This window comes from Sciurus carolinensis, chromosome 5 (genome assembly GCF_902686445.1).
Source record: "Sciurus carolinensis chromosome 5, mSciCar1.2, whole genome shotgun sequence".
Classification (NCBI taxonomy): Eukaryota; Metazoa; Chordata; class Mammalia; order Rodentia; family Sciuridae; genus Sciurus; species Sciurus carolinensis.
The window spans coordinates 133,943,934-133,967,867 of NC_062217.1; positions in this window are offsets into that span (position 1 = coordinate 133,943,934).

The window sequence follows — 23,934 nt, forward strand, 5'->3', positions numbered from 1 at the left end:
AACCTCATCCTCCATCAATCCCTATAAGATAGGCTCAATGAGGGTAATAATTAAGTTAACATGATGGAGGAATTGGCATGAGAATTTGTGTCCAAGTGATTGCACCTAAATTCACTTCTCTGCCCTCTCCCTTTTTACGGTAAAGAAATAGAGGGAGGTTCAAGATGGCGGACTAGAGGACGACTGCATTTCATGTTGCTCCAGGACTCAAGATTCAAAAGAGGAGATAGTGACTTGGGACCAACTCAAAACTGCCGGGTGAGTTTCTCCCATAGGGGAGGCGTCCCCGATGGGGCAGTAGCCCCGGAACGCAGAGAACTTTGTGAAGTAGAGTGACTTGGCGGGTCACCCCTCCCCCGCCGGAGCGGTAAACACGGACAGCGAAGCGGACTGAAAAATGGCGGATTGAAGTTTCCAGGACCGCGGGCAGATTCTCTAACCTAAGGAGACTCGTCTGCGAAGGGTGAGGCCCAGGAGGGAGGTCCGGGCCCCTGGGAACGTTGCCTGCGAAGGCTGCCCTGCCCAGGTGGCAAGACACACCTCCCCCGCTGGAGCAGTGAACTCAGAAAGCGGGGAACTTTGCAAAGGAGGTTGTGCGACACACCGCTTGGTTTTGAAGCGATCTGCCAGGGCTCCAGCGGCTGCCAGAGAAAGAGTGGCTGCCAGAGAAAGAGAACGCTGCCTGCGAAGGCTGCCCTGCCCAGGCGGCGAGTTGTTTGGATCCAGCAACCACCTGAGCAACGGGGAGGGGACTGCCCAGAGGAGGTGGAGGTACGCAGTGAGTGGCTTGGTCTCCAAGCGCCCACACAGAGCACCAGGTGGCTGTCTGGAGGAAGAGACGAGCGACGGGTCACTGGGGCTTGGAACATATGTACGGAGGCTCCAAGTGACTGGTCAGAGGGCGGGTCGCATAGCCAGGCGATTAGGTGCATAGCAAGGTCCGGTCCAGGGACCTAGGCACCTTTTCTTGAATGAACTACACAGAGACAAGCTGAGGGGCGAAGTGAAGGTTCCAGGACTTCGGGCAGCTTCTCTAAGAAGGGACAACCTAAGGAGACTCGTCTACGAAGGGTGAGGCTCCCAGGCCCAGGAGAGCTACACAGAGACCAGCTGAGGGGTGGAGCGAAGGTTCCAGGACTTCGGGCAGCTTCTCTGAGGAGGGGCCACCTAAGGAGACTCGTCTGCAAAGGGCGGGGCTCCTAAGCCCAGGAGGTAGGTCCAGGCCCCTGGAAACGTTGCTTGGGAAGGCTGCCCTGCCCAGGTGGTAGTTGTGGACTGAGGGGAACCTCTAGGAGGGGAACTGACTAGCGAGACCTCCCCACCGGGTGGGTCTTCCCCGCCGAGTGAGGTTTTCCCACAAAGACGGTAAAACCAGAGACACAGGCCCAAACAGGCATTGCCTCAGCCCGCAGTCTAGTTCCCCTTTGGATGACCATTGGTCAACAAGTAGAGGCACCTCTGCCCTCTAGCAGGGAAAATACCCCACCTGAAGACCACCACCCCTAGAGAGGCAGCTACCTAGGGGAACACCGAAGTATCAACTTCCTCTAAGACTTCAGGCTACTGAAGGATAAGAGGGGATACACTAGCAATCTTCAGGGACATTATAAGTCAATAGAGGAAATCTGCAACATCTCTGCAGTCCACTGATACCTGAACAATATGAGAAAACAAGGGAAGAAAATGCCTCAAACAAATCTGGATGTTATATCAATAAAATCCAATGACAGCATGGCAGAAGAAATGTCAGAAAGGGAGTTCAGAATGTACATAATCAACATGATAAGGGAAGCAAACGATGAAATGAAAGAGCAAATACAGGCATTGAATGAACGCACCAATAGACAGTTAAAAGAGCAAATACAGGAAGCAAAAGACCATTTCAATAAAGAGTTAGAGATATTGAAAAAGAAAAAAAAAACAGAAATCCTTGAAATGAAGGAAACAATAAACCAAATTAAGAACTCCATAGAAAGCACAACCAATAGGATAGAACACCTGGAAGACAGAACCTCAGATATTGAAGACAAAATATTTAACCTCGAAAACAAAGTTGAACAAACAGAGAAGATGGTAAGAAATCATAACAGAATCTTCAAGAACTATGGGATATCATGAAAAGGCCAAATTTGAGAATTATTGGGATTGAGGAAGGCTTAGAGAAACAAACCAAAGGAATGAACAACCTATTCAATGAGATAATTTCAGAAAATTTCCCAAATCTGAAGAACGAAATGGAAAATCAAGTTCAAGAGGCTTACAGGACTCCAAATACACAAAATTACAACAGACTCACACCAAGGCACATTATAATGAAAATACAAAACATACAAAATAAAGACAGAATTTTAAAGGCTGTGAGAGAAAAGAACCAAATTACATTCAGGGGGAAGCCAATACGGATATCAGCAGATTTTTCAATCCAGACCCTAAAAGCTAGAAGGGCATGGAATAACATTTTTCAAGTCCTAAAAGAAAATGGATGCCAACCAAGAATCTTATACCCAGCAAAACTTATCTTCAGATTTGATGATGAAATAAAATCCTTCCATGATAAACAAAAGCTAAAAGAATTTACAAAAAGAAAGCCAGCATTACAGAACATTCTCAGCAAAATATTCCATGAAGAAGATATGAAAAACAAAGAAGCAAATCAGCAAAGGGAGGAGATATCCTAAAGGAACTCTCAAATAAAGAGGAAACAAGTTGTGTCAAAAATAAGCAAATAAATGAATAAAATGAGTCAAATGACCGGGAATGCAAATCATATCTCAATAATAACCCTGAATATTAACGGCCTGAATTCATCAATCAAAAGACATAGACTGGCAGATTGGATAAAAAAGAAAGATCCAACAATATGTTGCCTGCAAGAGACTCATCTCTTAGAAAGAGATACCCATAGACTAAAGGTGAAAGGATGGGAAAAAACTTACCATGCACATGGACCCAGCAAAAAAGCTGGGGTATCCATCCTCATTTCAGATAAAGTGGACTTCAAGCCAAAGTTAATCAGAAGGGATAAAGAAGGACATTTCATAATGCTTAAGGGAACCATAAATCAGCAAGACATAACAATCATAAATATCTATGCCCCAAACAGTGGCTCATCCATGTATGTCAAACAAATCCTTCTCAATCTCAGAAATCAAATAGACCACAATACAATAATACTAGGTGATTTTAACACGCCTCTCTCACCACTGGACAGATCTTCCAAACAAAAATTGAACAAAGAAACCATAGATCTCAATAACACAATCAATAATTTAGACTTAACAGACATTTATAGAATATACCATCCAACGAAGAGTGAATATACTTTCTTCTCAGCAGCACATGGATCCTTCTCTAAAATAGACCATATATTATGCCACAAAGCTAATGTTAGCAAATACAAGAAGATAGAGACACTTCCTTGTATTTTATCAGACCATAATGGATTGAAACTAGAAATAAATGAAAGAGCAAAAAACAGAAATTACTCCAACACCTGGAGATTAAACAATATGCTATTATATGAGGAATGGATAACAGAAGATATTTGGAAGGAAATTAAAAAATTCTTAGAGGTAAACCAGAACAAAGAAACATCATATCAAAATCTCTGGGACACTATGAAAGCGGTACTTAGAGGAAGATTTATTTCATGGAGCGCATTTAATAAAAGAAGTAAAACTCAAAAGATAAATGACCTAACACTACAGCTCAAAGCCCTAGAAAAAGAAGAACAGACCAACACCAAAAGTAGTAGAAGACAGGAAATAGTTAAACTCAGAGCTGAAATCAACGAAATTGAAACGAAAGAAACAATACAAAAAATTGACAAAATAAATAGTTGGTTCTTTGAAAAAATAAACAAAATTGATAAACCTTTAGCCACACTAACAAAGAGAAGACGAGAGAAAACCCAAATCACCAAAATTCGGAATGAACAAGGAAATATCACAACAGACACGACTGAAATACAAAACATAATTAGAAGCTATTTTGAAAATCTATATTCCAACAAAATAGAAAATTTCGAAGATATCAACAAGTTTCTAGAGACCTATGAATTGCCTAAACTAAACGAGGAGGACATACACAATTTAAATATACCAATTTCAAGTAATGAAATAGAAGAGGTCATCAAAAGCCTACCAACAAAGAAAAGTCCAGGACCTGATGGTTTCTCAGCCGAGTTCTACAAAACCTTTAAAGAAGAGCTCATTCCAATACTTTTCAAAGTATTCCATGAAATAGGAGGAGGGAACCCTCCCAAACTCATTCTACGAAGCCAATATCACCCTAATACCTAAACCAGACAGAGACACATCGAGGAAAGAAAATTTCAGACCAATATCCTTAATGAACATCGACGCAAAAATTCTCAACAAAATTTTAGCAAATCGCATACAAAAATGTATTAAAAAGATAGTGCACCATGATCAAGTGGGTTTCATCCCAGGGATGCAAGGTTGGTTCAACATCAGGAAATCAATAAATGTCATTCACCATATCAACAGACTTAAAGTCAAGAATCACATGATTATTTCAATAGATGCAGAAAAAGCATTTGATAAAATACAGCACCCCTTCATGCTCAAAACACTAGAAAAAATAGGGATAGTGGGAACGTTCCTTAACATTGTAAAGGCCATCTATGCTAAGCCCATGGCTAATATTATTCTTAATGGTGAAAAACTGAAAGCATTCCCCCTAAAATCTGGAACAAGGCAGGGATGCCCTCTCTCACCACTCCTATTCAATATCGTCCTTGAAACTCTAGCCAGAGCAATTAGACAGACCAAAGAAATTAAAGGGATACGAATTGGAAAAGAAGAATTCAAACTATCCCTATTTGCTGATGATATGATTATATACTTAGAGGAACCAGGAAATTCCACCAGAAAACTCTTAGAACTCATAAGTGAATTCAGTAAAGTAGCAGGATACAAGATCAATGCTCATAAATCCAATGCATTTTTATACATAAGTGATGAATCTTCAGAAAGAGAAGTTAGGAAAACTACTCCATTCACAATAGCCTCGAAAAAAATAAAATACTTGGGAATCAATCTCACAAAAGAGGTGAAAGACCTCTACAATGAGAACTACAGAACACTAAAGAAAGAAATTAAGGAACACCTTAGAAGATGGAAAGATCTCCCATGTTCCTGGTTAGGCAGAATTAATATTGTCAAAATGGCCATACTACCAAAAGTGCTATACAGATTCAATGCAATTCCAATTAAAATCCCAACGATGTACCTTACAGAAGTAGAACAAGCAATCATGAAATTCATCTGGAAGAATAAGAAACCCAGAATTGCTAAAGCAATCCTTCGCAGGAAAAATGAAGCAGGGGGTATTGCAGTACCTGAACTTCAACTGTACTACAAAGCAATAGTAACAAAAACGGCATGGTATTGGTACCAAAATAGACAGGTAGATCAGTGGTACAGAATAGAGGACACGGACACAAACCCAAACAAATATAATTTCCTCATACTAGACAAAGGGGCCAAAAATATGCAATGGAGAAAAGATAGCCTCTTCAATAAATGGTGCTGGGAAAATTGGAAATCCATATGCAACAAAATGAAAATAAACCCATATCTCTCACCGTGCACAAAACTAAACTCAAAATGGATTAAGGACCTCGGAATCAGACCAGAGACCCTGCATCTTATAGAAGAAAAAGTAGGTCCAGATCTTCAACATATCGGCTTAGGACCAGACTTTCTCAACAGGACTCCCATAGCACAAGAAATAAAAGCAAGAATCAACAACTGGGATAGATTCAAACTAAAAAGCTTTCTCTCAGCAAAGGAAACTATCAGCAATGTGAAGAAAGAGCCTACAGAGTGGGAGAAAATCTTTGCCAATCATACTTCAGATAGAGCACTAATCTCCAGAATCTATAAAGAACTCAAAAAACTCAACACCAAGACTACAAATAATCCAATCGACAAATGGTCTAAGGAAATGAACAGACACTTCACAGAAGAAGACCTACAAACAATCAACAAACATATGGAAAAATGTTCAACATCTCTAGTAATAAAAGAAATGCAAATCAAAACCACCCTAAGATTCCATCTCACCCCAATCAGAATGGCGATTATCAAGAACACAAGCAACAACAGGTGTTGGCGAGGATGTGGGGAAAAAGGTACACTCATACATTGCTGGTGGGGTTGCAAATTAGTGCAACCACTCTGGAAGGCAGTATGGAGATTCCTTAAAAAACTTGGAATGGAACTACCATTTGACCCAGCTATCCCACTCCTTGGCCTATACCCAAAGGACTTAAAATCAGCATACTACAGAGATACAGCCACATCAATGTTCATTGCTGCTCAATTCACCATAGCCAGATTGTGGAACCAACCTAGATGCCCTTCAGTTGATGAATGGATAAAGAAACTGTGGCATATATATACAATGGAATATTACTCAGCCATAAAGAATGATAAAATTATGGCATTTGCAGGCAAATGGACAAAATTGGAGAATATCATGCTAAGTGAGATAAGCCAATCTCAAAAAACCAAAGGAAGAATGATCTCGCTGATAAGTGGATGATGATACATAATGGGGCGTGGGAGGGGTTAGTTTTAGGGTTAGAGTGAGGGTTAGGGAGGGGGGCAAGAATGGGGGAAGGAAGGACTGTATAGAGGGAAAAGAGGGATGGGAGGGGTGGGGGGAAGGGAAAAAAATAACAGAATGAATCAACCAACATCACCCTATGTAAACGTATGATTACACAAATGGTATGCCTTTACTCTATGTACAAACAGAGAAAGAACATGTATCCCATTTGTTCACAATAAAATAAAAATAAAAATAAAAAAAGGTAGTATTCTGGAAAGGTTGTTATGTTATTAATATCAATTTCAACTCTTTCTTTTGATGTTATTAATGTGAATACTAGAAATATTTAAATTACATTTGCACCTTACGTTTTGTTTTCATTAGATAATGTAGGTTTTAGAGGTTGTTCCCATTCAAACTTTAGTCTGTCTCCTAACAAGAACAGAGAGCAGAAGAGTTAAATAACATTTCATAGTAACTGTCATATTACTTTCATTCATGAATAATATATTGGCATATAAAACCCATAAACAGAAATGACCTTGTGCCTTATGTTAAATGGAAGTATAAAAAAAAAAAAAAAAAAGAAATAGATCACTGTGTTTGCAGGTTTCAGAGAGAGAAGATACCATTTTAAAAGGAAGGATAAGTAATAATTTCTAGAAGTAGGAAGATTTGGATTCAGGCTTAAGAGGAATATTGTATATTAATCATGGTATAATAGCAAGGTGACTAAGCAATATCACTACCTATTTCCAGAATTTATTTCTTTGTGATCGTGTGACTAAGGTTCTTATTTTCTTGCTGGCTCCCTACTGAGGATTGCTCTCAGTGCCTAGATGTTACCCTCAGGTCCTTGCAAGTGGCCACCTCTTCATATAACCTAAGAGCTGCTTTTACCCTGAAGCCAGCAGGAGAGTTTCTCTCAGATTCTTTGCCTTCTTTTAAAGGGCTCACTAGATTAGGTCAGAACCACTCAGGATGATCAGCTGATGTTTTATGAATTAAAGTACACTGACGAGTAACCAAATCATGGGAGTGATAACCACCATGTTTACAAGTCCGCCCACACTCAAGAGGAGAAGATAATGCATGACTTGCACCCAAGAAAAGAGGACATTGAAGGTCATCTTAGAATTCCTCCTACCATGTTTATTTGGAAATATGAAGAAATAACAATGAAATTAAAATTCAATTCTTCAGCAGTATCCACACTAACATGAAGCCTTCATTACTATCTTGAAATTTTTTCATTTAAATTTTGTCTTTGTAACTATAGATTGCTCACTAAGAAATTGAAAGATAATCTGAAGCCAGCACAGCCTGACTCACTGGATGTTAAGTACAAGGGCACAAGAGCTTCTTAATGAGGATTTAACATCTGGGAATGAATACAGAATTTTCCCATTTTCCTATACTAGTCATTAATGGTTGGTAGGAGCAATAATATGTTTATTTCCTCTTACATACAAGAAATAAAATAAGATCATAATTAACTCATAAAAAGAAAAACCAGTGATGAAATCAAATTCTTGGGTAATGCTAGATGTGGGAACTTTCTTAGAATAATTTCTCAGAGATATTTCTTTGTGGTTATTGATTAATTCAATTAGAAATGACAAAATTAAATTTCATTTAGTAATCTTGATATTTTTAATATTAATACTCAAATTACATATATAAAATTTTTGTTGTAAAATTCTATGGTTTTGACAAAGTCATATTCCCATGTATATGCCACTGCAATATAACACAGAATATTTCACTCCTTTGAAAATTCCATGTTCCACTTTCCCTCTCCCATACCCCTATTTGCCATCTCTATAATTTACTTTTTTCATTATATCATACATATTGAATTATATGGTATGTAGTGCTTTCAGACTGACTTCTTCCATTTAAAATATGCATTTAAAATTCATCTATGTCACTGTGAGATTTGGATATATTCCATTTATCACTGACCATTATTGTATTATTGTATACCCCAGTTTATCTACTTACCTGTTGAAGGATATTTTGATGTTTTTTTTCCAGGGCATAGGGATATGAAAAGTTTGCTATAAAAATTACTTGAAGGTATTTTTGTAAACATAAATGTTCAAATCAGTTGGGTAAATGCCTAGAAGCATGACATTAGATCATATTGCAAGACTGTGTTTATCTTCATAAAAGAGTGGTAAACTGCCTTCCAAAGAAACTGTACCACTTTTGCATTCCCACCAGTAATGGATGAGTGTCTCTTGTCACTCCACACTATTGCCCAAAATTGGTACCGTCAACTTTTGGTATTTGAGTCATTCCAATATATACATAATAGCCACCTTTACATTTAAAAGTCATCTTCTTTGAGTATAAAATTCCAGATTCTTTTTTTCTTGCAGCACTTTAAATATGATTTTCTATAGTCTTTTTGCTCATATTGTTTTCTGATAGTAAATCTTCAGAAATCATGAAATCTATCCCTCTGTATATCAGGTATCTTTTTTCCTCTGGTACATTTAAAATTTTACTCATAATCACTGATTTAAGCACATTAATTATTATATTCCTGGATATGTTTAGTACAAATTTCTTGTGCCTGAGGTTCCTTGACTTTCTTAAAACATTTGTTATAATGTTTGTTTTGTGTGTGTATATGTGTGCATGTGTTTATGTGATGTTGATGTTGTTTTGTTTTGTTTTGTTTTGGTGGTACTGAGGACTGAACGGAGGGACACGTTATCACTAAGCTAGTTCCCCAACCCTTTCATTTTTTTTTTTTATTTTGAAATAGGGTATCTAAGTTTCTGAGTTCTCCTCAAACTTGTTCCTTGCTTGCCACAGTCCTACAAGTCCCTGAGGTTGCAGGTATACACCACCATGCCCAGCTGGTTATAATGTTTTTATCAATCTTTCAACGATTCAAATGTTCAAACAGTGGAATTCTTGCCCCTGTTAATATATTATTACAGAATCCAATGGACTTACTTCAAATTAAAAAGCTTACTTGGTGTATGACAAAAACACTGGTGGTTGCAACCACTGGGCATGGGAAATCACTACATATTTAGAAACATGGAGTGACAAATAGTTCCTTTAATACATGAGGCAACAGAGTAGCCTAACTTGGATAAGCCTCCTAATTTAAGGGTATTGTTGTTTTCTGTTTCCCCCACCTCTAGTCTAACTCTGTCTCATGATGTGCCTCCTTAAACATGCTGTGTAAACTCTTAGGTAGGCCACACAGTCACTACTCAGATCAGGAGAATGTCTCTCATCCCATAGAACATTAAGAAATGATTATTCTTGGTACTGGATACTTTTGGGAGCTGAAATCATTTTATGAATTGAATTTGTGTAGGTAGAGGAAGAAGGATAAAAGTGTTAAGTGAAAGAGGAACAACTTCAGCAAATAGGATTAATTTAATGGCTGGTTTCTAGTTAGGATCCAGAATAAAATCAAGGAATCATAATATATGCCATCAGGATAAACATAGGTAAGAATAGCATATTGTAAAGGTAGCAGGGAGAATTTGGTGTCAGATGAACTTTGATTGCGATTCTGGTTCTGTCATTTACTGACTGAATTAGAGTTAAGGAGCTTCCGTAAAATATTAGTGTCTTGCTAATGGAGCTGGCAATGTCTAATTGCAATCATACTGTCTAAATGAAATGATGCAGGTTTAAAATGTTCTCAGAAAACTTCCTGACACATACTAAGGCCTCAAAATTGGTAGTAATTCTTGGTTGGACAATGAGGGAAAACTCTGATTGAAGAGATATAGTGCACAAACTTTCTAGTAAGTTTTATGAACCCACTACTGGAATAGATTTTTTTTTTCGATCTTGGATTACATGAAATCTAGAAATCAGAGTGAAGAATGGAGTAAACACCTGAAAGGAAAGATAGTGACCAAACAGTCAAAAGAAGTCTGTGGATGTTAACTTGCCCAAAGAAATAAAGAAAGAGTGCTAGAGAAAATATAGATGGGTCCAGGAACTAAGGAAGTGAAGAATATTAATGAACAGGAAGGGAGCAGAGATCTGAGAAAATTGGCAGCACTTGTAATTTTGGGAAAGTTTCCATATCTATGAATTTGGCTGACACTACATTACTCATGGGAATGATAGCAAGATTTTATAATATAACCATCCATGTGAATATGCACCACAGTGACGGACCGAGAACAGACCTTGGTCAAGGTCAGCTGATAGTGTTGGTAGGTCATGGATGCTCTCTACATGGTTCATATTCAGAACATACCTGATACTAAAAGCAGAGTTTGAAATGAAACTCAATTCTCTGTTCCTGTTGCTGGGTGAAGTCTGTATAAGCAGGCATCTGTAGCCCAGAAAGCCCAGGTTAGTGTTAGTAGCTTATCACAGCAGGGGATGCCTACTGGCATCAGCTCCAAGGGTCGCAGCAGGCAAAGCCTGATTCTTCTCCACTACTAGTGAACAGTTTATTGAGGTTCTCAGTGTTGCAGTTCTAAATGTGGGTCATGCCCACCAGTGTTGCAACAGACTCCGGGAGTTCACCACCTACTTCTTTCCAGGTTTTTGTCTCACAACTCCAAAGAATAAAATCCATACAACAAAGTAAAGTCAGAGTGAAAGAAGTAGGATTTATACAAGTGTGAAGAACAGTAACAGAACTTGCACAAGGGCAGGAGTGGACGCTGATAGGGGATGCCATCTGAGTGTGCTAATCTGGGGATTTATAAGCACTTGGGTCAATGCTATTGGTCCTGTGATGTTTGACATATTTGACTCCATGGAAATGTTATAGGCCAGGCTATATGGGCAATGACTAAACAGACTCCATTTTACCTTGAGACTCCACGTTATGTAGGATATACTTCTCCCATGCAAACACTCCTCCTCTGTACCCATTATCAGTTGCTTAGCATGACACGTTAGGCAACACAAAAAGGCAATTCTTATGTAATGAAAAATTGTTCTTTTTGATTTCCATTTTCCTAAACAATGTACCATGTCAACAGTGTTGTCAACAGTGATTGTCTAGATGTTAGTAACCATTCTTTAATTTGTACCTAAGTAAGTTCATTTTGACCCACTTCCCCCTTCTGCTAATGATTTTAGATCTCATAGTAGTTTGTAATTTTAAATCATAGCAACAGACACTTTGATGTACTGACTTATGGTATAAAAACTCCTACAACCCTATGGTCGGAGCTGTTCTCCCAATAGCCATGTTTGGGGCATGGTGTGAGACAGTCAGCCAGCCGGCTAATAAAGACTCACAAATTTGAACTTCTCAGTGGTGACCTGTCTGTTCTTAAGTTGTGCCCCTTAACTGTCCACATTTATGCTAATCAGGGTTTGGAAAAATCCTAATGTTTTTGGTAATCCCATTCAGGTCTGCCTCACTTTTGTTTCCCAAAACTTGCTGAGAAGCAGGAGGTTGAGATTATTGGGTTTTGAATGCTCAGGGGCTCAGGGCTGTAGTGCTGTATGGAGTGTGTGTCTTCACTTGGCTGAGCTGGTCATCACCTGTGCGACAGTTCAGCATGTCCTGCCTCATGTCCTGCCTTGGCCTTGGCTTGCCTGCCTCAGGCCCACACCGTCATGGCAGGCCATGTCATGATAGCCTGTTCTTTTTTCAAAAGAAATTCCAAAAGTCACAAAAGAAAAACTGGAATGGAAAAAAATTGAAGTATAGAGGAAAAAAAGAACATAATACAAAAACATGTTAGTGCTCATGGTGTCCATGATGGTCAGGTCACTGACAGGTTCTTTTCTTTTCTTTCTTTCTTTTTTTTTTTTTCCTCCCTAAATGTTTTTGGAAATGAACACATATTTTAATCTGTTTCCTTTGCTACTTGGAGTTTTGCTTCACTTTTTGCCTTCAGGAAAGGACTTTGTGAGTATAAAACTTGTAGCAGACAAGCTGAGATTTATAATTATAACTCTGCCTTTATGGATGAAGAGAAGGTTCAGCAATATCTAGAGATCAGTTCATAATCCTTCAGATCATGAAAGGCTGACTGAGATTTCAACCTAGCTGCTTTCCCTATCATAAGCTCCCCCTCCATTCTACCATATTGCTATCTAAGCAGCTCAATAGATATTTAAACAACATTGCCTCATGAAAGTGGGAATTCCCATAAAGCTAAACAGCAGGGCAGATGTGTGCTGGAGGCTGAGCCAGATCTGTTTATGCCAAACTGCTATCTCAGTGTTGATGCTGACACATAGTCGGCTCACCTGCCCCAGGCCTTAGGAGCAATACAGAGGACCCTCCATATGGCACAAAAATTCCCAAAACTCTAATAGGCACAGTCATGAGACTCCATTGAACTTGCTTTGATACCCCAGCCAGATGCAGTTGGGGTAAGAATGGTGTCGTTTTTGTCGGGATGAACTTGAGGGCTGAACAGAGTTCAGCTGATGTCCACCTCCAGGCAGTGCTTCCATAGCAAGTGTTTTTTTCAGTTAAGCACACAGAGTAATTACAGAAATTATGGGTTTGATATTTTATTAATGAATGAGCTTGCATGAGGTATCAGGAGTATCCATGAAAGTATGCATATTTATGGCATAAAAGCATTTTGAGTTTACTGCAAAGGCACTGTTGGTATCCGGCAGCTTAAAACGAATATAATTAAATTATTTTCTTTTATAATTATATAAAGCTAGCACACAAATCAGCAAGATAGCTTATAAATCATCTCATCTACTACTTTTATAAATGAGATAACTGATGTCTCAGGGGCACAAGTGAGACTTGGTTGTGTTTACAAAGTTAACAAGGACATGTTCCAGAACGTGCACCAGCATTTCTGGACTTGGGCTTCCCTACTGTAGTGTCTGGAGAAAGTCACATATGTGTAAGATTCAATTTATTTCTCTCCCTTTTTTCCTCCTCTCCTTTTGTTTCTTTTTTACTATTTTAGTATCCCATTCAATTCATTATTTAATATTTTTTCTCATTTTTTATTTCGTGTACTTTTGCCTTTTCTCCTCTAACAGAAAGAGAAAGAGTATTCTTCATGCATCTGTTTGTTTCTGTTTCCAATGCTTCTAATATGGAAACTCAGAGAAAATAAGTATCTTGTCTATGTTTGTATAGATCTCCAGAAACATGCTGAAGCTGAAACTTGGCTTCCTTCACTCTCACTGTCATATGTATATATATCTACTACATTTTTTTTCAGGGCAGTTAAGAGGTGTGGGCTATGATTATTATTGTATTAATGGTAACATGATAATAATTTTCTTTTTCAATACCTACAAAAACAAATTTTCCTTTTTGCTTTTTTTAACTTCTAAATTTTTAAAAGAGGAACTCACAAAAATTTTAATGACAAGACCTAACAAGAACTAGTTTCAACTTTATCAAGTCAGGGTTTTTTGTTGAGATGTCTCATAAAATAGATACTATCCTAATTGGGAAAGCATGAAAGTATAGTTTCAACAACTACTGTCACATTAATGAACAGATTTCACATCATTAGTGCATCCTTCTCAATTTACATAAACTTTGAAAATCTCTTTTATTTAGTTTCCTTTATGTCTGTATTTCAAGTATTAACAATCACTATCTTAACTAGCCTAGATTAACCAAAATTGCTTTAAAGAAATTGATCAGTTAAAAGTTTGTCTGATGTAACAGGTCACATAGTTTTAATTCAGTTCTACTCTGTATATCTAAGGTAGACTTTCCCAACTTCTTCTCCTTCACCATTACCTCCAAGGGACTCCAAATATGCCTAGACCAGCTAGCAGGGTAAATTAATAGATCTTCTATCTGTGTGAGGAAGTCATGGCTCTCACAGATAAGGACTAGATGAATTTAAGTCAATGACTGACAACCAGGGAGAAGACCACTGTGCTACACCATAGTATTATGTTACTCACCTTCCCGCACCCCTCCTCAAGGAATCTTCCTGATTCCTTACCTTTGCCTTAAGTGAACAGTGTTCTCTCTTCATTGCATCTTTTTTAACAAAAGATGAGCACTCCTAATAAGGGCAGAAAGATAAAGACCAATATCCATAACTTAACATGAATAGGTGAATGTGATCAATCTAGATTTCTGCTAGGAATCTGAACTAAGAAATTCTGAAAGGATTGGTTCATAGTAAGAAAGACCAGCAACCAGAAATATAAAAATGCAAGACAGAAACCTTGGCATCCATCCCCCAAAAAGTTTGTTATTTAACATAACAAAAAACTTGGCATTTAAAGGTAAATCTCAAATTAGAAGAATATCGTATCACTATTCCTCCAAATTAGTTTTGACTTGAGTCCCTTTCTTGTATTTTTCTGATTGCCTAATGAAATGACATTACCTCTGAGTTTTGCTGTACAGATGCCTTATAAATATAATATTTTAAGAGAAAACTTATGTTTTCTGCCAATTATCAGGCTATTTATAACTTCCTTTTCCTTTGGAATTATACTATAGCTTTTGTTTTAAAAGCCTGGGCTCTCTCTTTCCTGAACATTTCAAGTAAAAATACTTCTTGCTACCATGCTCAACAATGTTTTGTGTGTCTTCAATTTTTATTTGTTCTTTTTAGTCATACATAACTTTAGGATTCATTTTGACATAATTATAAATGCATGGAATATGATTTGCTCTAATTCAGTCCTCAGTACTTCCCCTTTGCCTTTCCTCCTCCTTCCTCTCCCCCATTTCCCTTCCCTCTACTCTATTGATCTTTCTGCTATTTATTTATAGCTTTTAAAAAATCTTATATATCCTCCAAATTTGCATGATGGTGAGATTTGCTGTGGCATATTTACACATAGGAAAGTGAGGTCAGATTCGTTCCATTGTTCTTCCCTTATTCCGTCCCTTCTCCCTCTTCTTAATCCCCTTCATCTCCTTCACTGACCATTTTTCTAATTTGATGGAATCTTCTTTTTTTTTCTTTCTATTTTTTCCCCTTGTTTTGGGTGTGTTCATAATTTTTTTAAGTACAAAGATCATGAAATAAACAGAACTCATACTTTCCAGGTCAATTTTAGCATAAGCTCATGGTACTTAAAATCAATATTCTCTTTTAGGAAAACATGTAGGTGATTTGTTCCTTATAACCAAAAGATGAAACTAATACATAACCCAATAAATTGAGAAATTCTGATCACCCTTAATGCTGAGTGTATAAAATTTTCTTGCTCATTGTAAACCTGGGCTGAACTGTGTGGGAATCAGAAGGGGTTGAATTATGAAACACCAAAAGGACAGTTATCTTTATATAATGTTCCCACCAAATTTCCTATGGATTTCTAGAAATATACTGTGGTATCTCCCAAACACTAGTTCCTGGACCAGAGTCCATCTATAATGATTTGCCTAAAAATGAGGAAAAAAAAACATTTTATGATTATTTTTAAAGACTGTAAATTACCAAAGTTAAAAAGTAGTCTTCGTTTAAATATTTCATCTTTTGTATATTCTGGAATCCAAATATCCTTTTTTAAAATGAAATGCCAATAATATTAAGTAGTGTTTCCTTACCAGCATCTTCACTTGACCTAATAAGATATTGACCACCATATGTCAATTCAAAAGAATCTTTTGAATTTTATTTACTAAAACTTTAATCTTATCCATATATATGTATATATGTATGTGTGTGTGTGTGTGTGTGTGTGTGTGTGTGTGTGTGGTAGTAAAGAAAAAGAGCAATCCTTTTCTTGTCCATCATGAAATGTCACAAAAGACATATTTAACAAGAGAAAAACATAACAAACTCATTTCATCATAATTTTATGTAACACAGAAAACTTCACATTGAAGATGCAAAGATCCAGGGTGAACTATTCACTGTTTTCTTAAATTCAGTGAAGTATTGATGTCTGAGTAGAAATATGATCAAGCAAAAGAGTATAATAAAATACTAACAGACTGAGTGGGGAAACCCAGCAAGGCCTGTACATTCTGATTCTTCATGGCCTCTCTGTGCAGTTTTCCTTCCTCCAGGGTGTTGGGGCTGACCTTTTATGAAATGGGGGGCTTTATACCTACAACCAAACAAGGTAGTTCAGAGTATATCTTTATGACCAGATTTTACCCAAGAAGGTGGGCAAAAGTTAAAGTAATATTTTTATGTTCATGAATAAACTTGGAGACAAAAGAGTTCTGGTTTCTATGACTCACCTTGGGGAAAAGGAATTCTAGTTTGTGTGGCTGGCCTCAGGAGAGAATAAGGGCAAGCAACAGAAGGGCATCAGAAGGTCAGAGAAAAACTTTGCTTCTGAGGCCTTTACTTTGGGGTATGGTTTTTGCTAAGCCACAACTCTAGTTATCAAAGAATACTTTTATACCACCACTGCAGCCTTATTTCAAGAGTGTTTCTGGTGTGTGAAGCCCAGGAAGGGTAGATTATATTTTAAAAATCAGAAGTTTTTGGAAACTTGAAGTAAATGAGATACAGGGAAATCCTTTGAACATCATTCTTTGGCACTTCTGTATGGTTTGACTTTTCTACTTGGGCCTATTGTTCTTAATACTGGCTGCATATGAAAAATACCTGAGGAATTTAAATAACTCCCCAAAAGAGCATTGTGATGAGTTTGGAGGTTTTGACCTCATCTGCCGTGAGCCCTGGTGTAAGCCACTTCATTCCCTTTCCTTATTACAAAATGAAATCATTGGGATAAATGATCTCAAGCTCCCTTCTGACTCAGATGTTCCGATGCTATTCTCTTACACATGTTCATTTCTTTCCCCCAAAAGGAAATACCATGTCCTGATCCCAAGACAGAAAAATTGAATTAATTTTTACTGTATTTCCATTCATTTAAATTTTAAATTAAATAATAAATTTTGAACACACGTACCTGGTTTTTATCTTAAAAGGGAAGCTGGAAGAGAATAAAAGCATCTTATTTCTTCCTTTGTTATGAAGGCTCGGCCTAGCTCACTAAGGGAAAGAGAATTCCCTGCGGTGAAACTTGCTGAAATTCCAGAACTTGCCAAAAAGCGGTTCACAGGGAGGTGTCTCACTGGAGACACTCTGCTACTATCTCACCTGGGGAAGGTGTTGGAGGCAATTGCTGACCACCATGTGCTGCCAGCTGCTGTGTACCACAGGACCCATACGCTGCAGAAACTGCAGGCACTGCCAAGGAAGTCCTGTGTGCTGCAGGAGCTAAACTTGAAGAAGTCACACATGCACCAGAGCCTGCCCATGGAGCACATGGGAGCCAGGCAGCAAAACTTTCTTCCCTCTGAAATGTCTCTCCAGCACCCTTTACTGTCAAAGTTTAGTATATGCTTGCTAACAGAGGAAAGCAGGTGCAAGGTCTGTTTTCACAGAGCAAGCTAAAATGGTAAATTATAAGTTGAGATGCAATAAACTGATAACCAGCACAAATTCCTTCAAAGGGACATGTTTGATTGTTCATGTTATTCTGCCTGGGGTCCAAAGAAGTAGAAGAATGTTTTTGGAGCCTGTTATTTCTGTGCATACCATTCGTTCCCTATAGACCACCCTCAAAGTCCTTACTACATGAGATCCACCAAACTGCTGGTTTTGCTACTCCTCATCTGCCCTTTGTCTTGCCCTGGTGTTCCTCCTATGTTATCACTGGGACTAGATTCACATATGGTTTCTGATCCCTGAATAATTCCCTCTAGTCTCTTCCCAATATTCTTTGATCCCACAGTCTCGGAGGTAGGGAAAAATTCACTAAAGAGTGAGGGTAAAGTCTGGTGTTCATCTTCCCATCCAACATGATGAGGTCATGGAAGATATGAATTGACGAAAAGGAGAGAATGATTTTGGAAGGGTTGGCACAGCATTGCAATCTCTCAGCTACAGTTTTAAGGATCCAGCATTGTTTATAAACATCTCAGAGTTCTGCAAGCATAAGGAATGAGTTGGGCTCCAGAAACCAGAACACTATTGAGGGGCCCACAGAGCTAGTGAAGGCAAATGTGCCAATAAATTTGAATAATTTGGGGTTAAATCAATGCTCACAACTTAAATTTTTAAATAAACTAATTCCAAGTATAAGTTAGTGGGATCAAAAAGCACAAGAACTTACATAAAGAATAGAAGTGGAAAAGGTAGAACATTAATTTTAGTTTCCTAGTTGGAAATGATTCCCAATACCATGCAGAATTATGAACACTAAGAACTGAGCAGACAGTAAGCAGAATTGAAAATAGCAGACCATATTTTCTTGTTGCTTTTCATGAAAGATTGCTCATTTTCCTTGTCTGTTATTCAGTCATATTTCCTTAAACAGAAAGGTTGGATCATAGACAAAGAATCATCAGTGTCAAATTCCCAATGTTTTCATTGGGAAACACAATGCTTAGTATTGATTAGAGCAAAAAATATCACAGCTAAGGTAAGCAGAGGCCGTGTAAGTTGAGTGTCTTTTTAATTGCCTCTTCTAGAACTCAATATTGTCACCTACATGTTGCAAATGATGTCCTGATTGAATTTCCCAATGGACCTAGAAGCAGAACATATCATCAGTCCTGGGTTTTGTTCTTCACAAGAACAGGTTTTATGAAGTGATGAACAGAGAAATCTCAACTATCCCATATAGGATTGCACAAGTGGAAAAAATTCAAATGTGCCAAGTTCCAGAGTCAACCTTCATCTCTACATGTCCCCAAACTGAATCACATTGAAATCACATCAGTTTGGCCAATGTTAATAAGAATCTCAGTGGTGACTAATTAAAAATACTAGTTAAGTCCTTCTTCCTGTACATTTAAACAGAGACCAAATGTGAAGATGCTTTGCTGAGATTTTCTCTGTATGTGCATATACCATCTCTTATTTTAGTAGAAATTCAACATTTTTTTATTTTAAAATATACCTTTTCTCTATAATAATAAAATGATGCATAGTGATTTAAAATACTTAAAGAAATACAGAATAACACAAAGAGGAATATTAAAATGTCTCATAATTCCATCTTATAAAACAGTTCTATTCTAGGGGTCTCCAGATACTGAAATTCAGTACTGGGAGGAGAGAATAAGGGTCACCACACATGCCCATGTTCTATTTATTTTGCTCTGTCTCATCTCTCTTAGTATAATCTACTGTTACCAAGGTTAAGCTGACACTGAATACTTTCAACTCTGGATCCTTGATTTTTTACTTGCATCTTCACATCTAAGTCCTCATTTCTTTTCTTTATATATAATACACAAAATGGAAAAATTTTTAAATATGCTTTTCAGTGAAGACATCATTAGATATTCATTGCAGGACAAAGGCCTCTGGGACATTGGCCAAAATGGCCATGAAACTTGAGTTTTGCAGATTGGTTTCCTAAGAGAGGAATAGGCAAGGATAAAAAAAGGTTCACTGGAGGAGGGATTTGCATGGCAGAATGGGGGAATGGTATCTAATAAAATAAAACATCATAGGAAAATGTTCACAATCTGGAGACCAAACTTTCATGGTGCAGACAGAATTCCACAGCTGATGCAAATCCCAACTTTATCACATACCAGACTTCTACACTTGGACAAGTTACCTAACAGCTTGTTACCTCTATTTGCACAAAGGTAATTGAGTTTAATAATCATACCTTCCTCAGTTAATAATCATATCTTCCTCCCTGGATTTTTTCCAGAGTCGCATTGTAAATCTAGGCAAGTCTCCTAGCGCAACCTCTGGAACACAAGGGATGATTAATAAGCACTGTACCCTACTCTCTACTCCCTTGCAGATGATATATAATCTGTTGGGGTCTGGAGTTTGAAGGGGGGTTACTTTTGAAGTCCTTTTCCTTAGGTTTCTTTTGGTTCAATATGTGCCTATCTCCTGTTTCCTACCTGAGAGTTTGTAACCCCAAGTTAGCAGAACTGAAGGTGTTGCTATGGCTACAGCTATCCTGTGACTTCAGGTAGTGATAAAGCAGCAGGAGGCAGAGTCTCTGCTTCCATGCAGATGTCTTCAGAACCACAAAGAGGAAAAGGTGAGCCTCGTGAAGACGTGGGTTATGAAATACCAGGTCTTCAGTGGGCAAGGGCTACAGTCAGGCCTGTGATGTGGGGCCTGTGCTGTCAGGTCCACCCTACAGACATGCTCAGCAATATCAGGCCCTGCCCAAGATGCACCTGCCACACTCTTGAGACTCACACACACATTCATTTTCCCCTGTACTTTTGTTTTATTTTTCAACCTCTATTTCCAATTAGGTATCCTCTCCTTTCCTTGAATACATACTCTTCCTGATTTTTACTCTTAGGGTTAAAAAAAAATAAGAAAACATGAAAATCCCCTTTTTGTTTTCAATAAAGTTGCTTATGGAATGATATAGTTGATAGAAAACAGCAATAATCAGCACATTGCTTTCTTCCTACTCCAAAATATAATAGTAAATCCTCCCTTATTAGTATAGATATTTTTGTCATGCCTTCTTTTTTTACCTTTATTGAGGTATAATTAATTGACAAAAAATCGAATATATTCAAGGTATGAAATGTGATGTGCTGATAAACATATATATAGCGAAATTATTTTCATAGTCAAACTACTTAACATATATCGCCTCACATCATTTCCTTAGTTTTGTTTTGTTTGGTTTTTGTTTTTCTTTTTTTATGTCAGATGAGAAAACTTAAGGTCTACTGTACTAGGAAATTTCAAATATAAAATATATCCTTAACAATATAACATTATAATATAACATTAACAATATAACATTAACATCTCCAGAGCATGTCACCCTCTGACCCCTGATAGAGCCCTTCTACTCTGTTTATATGAGTTCAACTCTTTACCATTGCACATGTAAGTGAGATCAGGTAGTGTTGTCATCCTGTTTCTGGTTGTTTCACTAAGCATAATGCCTCTCAGTTTCATCTATGTTGTCAAATGACAGAATTCCCTTCTGCTTTAAGACTGAGTAGCATGCTACTACATATATTGAACAAAGAAAGAAACATATTAATATTACATACATAAGTATGTATGTATACACATACTGCGTTTTCTTTCTTGGTTCAATTGTTGATGGACACTTTGGTTGCTTCCAAAATCTTGACAACTGTGAATAATGCCTCCATGAACAGGGGAGTGTGAGTATCACTTCAAGATAGTCATTTCATTTCCTTTGTATATTTACCCAGAAGTGGGATTGCTGGATCACATAGAAGTTCTATTTTTAATTTTCTGAGGAAACTTCACAGTGTTTTCCATAAAGGCTGTACCAATTTACATTCTCATCAACCAAGTATATGGGTCTGTTTGTCACATTTTCAGGGAAATATAAGTCAAAAGTACCAATGAGATATTGTCTCACACCTGTTAGGATGGTAATTACCTCTGTCATTCTCACCTGAACTAAGTCGATCTACAGTTTGAACAGAATGGATTTGTCAAAACAGTCAAAATCCTCAATCTGAAAAACAACATAAGTGCATAAATGACCGCCTCAAACCCAGTACCTGTCACTTAACATATGCTATCTCATTTCCTCTCCCTAGCTACTCTATGAAGCAACTGAGATTTCCCCATTTTGCAAAGCTAAGTATTTTGCCCAAAGTCACAAAGTTAGTAAGTATCTGATTCATTGTGTGAGCCTGGTATTATCGAATTGCAAAGCTGTTCCTTTTTCTTTCTGTTCAGTTGCCTCTTAATCGCATGGTCATTTTATGCTCAGTAGAGAACATTGCACCTGTGTAAAAGTATACACAGCGTTAAAAGCTGCCTGCACAACTGGCCAATATTTTGTCCGAGATTTTTTTTCTAGACCAGTACAGGGCTCATCACTGCAACCTATTTTCAGAATTGCTGGTCTTTGAAAAATATATACCTAGGGAAACAGAGGAAAGAACTGATGTTGCCTGGAGCATTTCATGTGTAATGCATAGCACTACATCCCTCAGCTCCTGGAAAATGAATTGCTTTCTTTTTCTCACTTTTTAGAAGGATTGGCCACTATTCACACAACAGAGAAAAGGTGCATGTTATCTCTTTTCAATAGGATCCGTACCTTCTTCATAGATGTAAGGAGGCAGAGGAGGATGATGAATAGAAAAATGGCTTTTAGAGCATGAGTAATGAGAGTGTTAGTCCTGGATACCTTCCTTAATCTCATTAGATTTTTGTCTATAAAAGAGATGGCCAAGGCTCTCTCCTTGAAAGGTTAAAACCACACTTGTGATATGAGCTCTGTGCTTATCGAACACACCCTATGTTATATGCTGTCTGTAATGCAGGTCTTTCCAAATAGACAACTTTCAGATTCTGGAGACTCAAAGAACAAATTCATTTTTACCTGTATTTTCATCTCTATAGTCCATCTATTCTTTATTTCCAACCACACATCCTTAGTACACTTGTGAGTTAAATGAAAATACATATTTGAAGTTCCTTATACAGTTAGCCCTCCTTAGCCAGGAATGTTGCTTCCTCAGATTCAACCAACCACAGATCAAAAATATTTGGAAAAAAAAATTCAGAAAGTTTCAAAAAGCAAAACATGACCTTTCCAGGTGCCAAGCACAATGTTGCAGCTACATTAATGAAGTGATGAGAAGGTACTGCCACTTCATAGATCTGTCTTTCTCCAGAACGAGCTATTTGAGAATTACTCACCTTGGGTCTCATTTGTGTACTGTGCAGTTGGGCCTGTGATGCTCACATCTATACAGAACATGTCCAAGTCTTTTCCCCTCTCATTATCCCCTAAACAATAAAGCATGCACAGGGATTACATGTAATCCCAGCAGCTCTCGAGGCTGAGGCAGGAGGATTGTGAGTCCAAAGTCATTCTCAGCAATTTAGTGAGGTCCTAAGCAGATCAACATGACCCTGTCTCTAAATAACATATAAAAAAGGGTCTAGTGATGTGACTCAGTGGTTAAGTGCCCCTGGGTTCAATCCCTGGTACAAAAAAAAAAAAAAAATGACAACTATATATATATGGCATTAACATAGTATTAGATATTTTAAGTAATCTAGAAATGAATTAAAATATATAGAATGAGCTTTATATGTTATATGCAAATACTATACTGTTTCATGATAAAGAATTTGAGTGTCTATGGATTTTGGTGTCTCTGGGATACTCTAGAGCCAATCCCCCATGGATACTGAGGGATGACTGAATTTTATCTGGGACAGAGTAGGTGCTCAACAAAATGAGATTCTTTGTCTTTTTTTCCATTTTCTTTACCAAGATGACAATTTGCTTTTCTGTGATTGGTGGAGGGCATTCTTGTCTTTTTGAATAATTCGGTGTCTACAGACAATAATTTCTTGAGAAGATAAAGAAGACCAGAATTTACTCAACAAAAGGTTCACCCATCATTTCATTAGATCATTTAATTATTTTTAAATTTGCAAATATACACCACATATCAAAGACAACAAATTTAGAGGAAAAAAAGTTTCAGGGAGTTGATCCTCAAAAAGC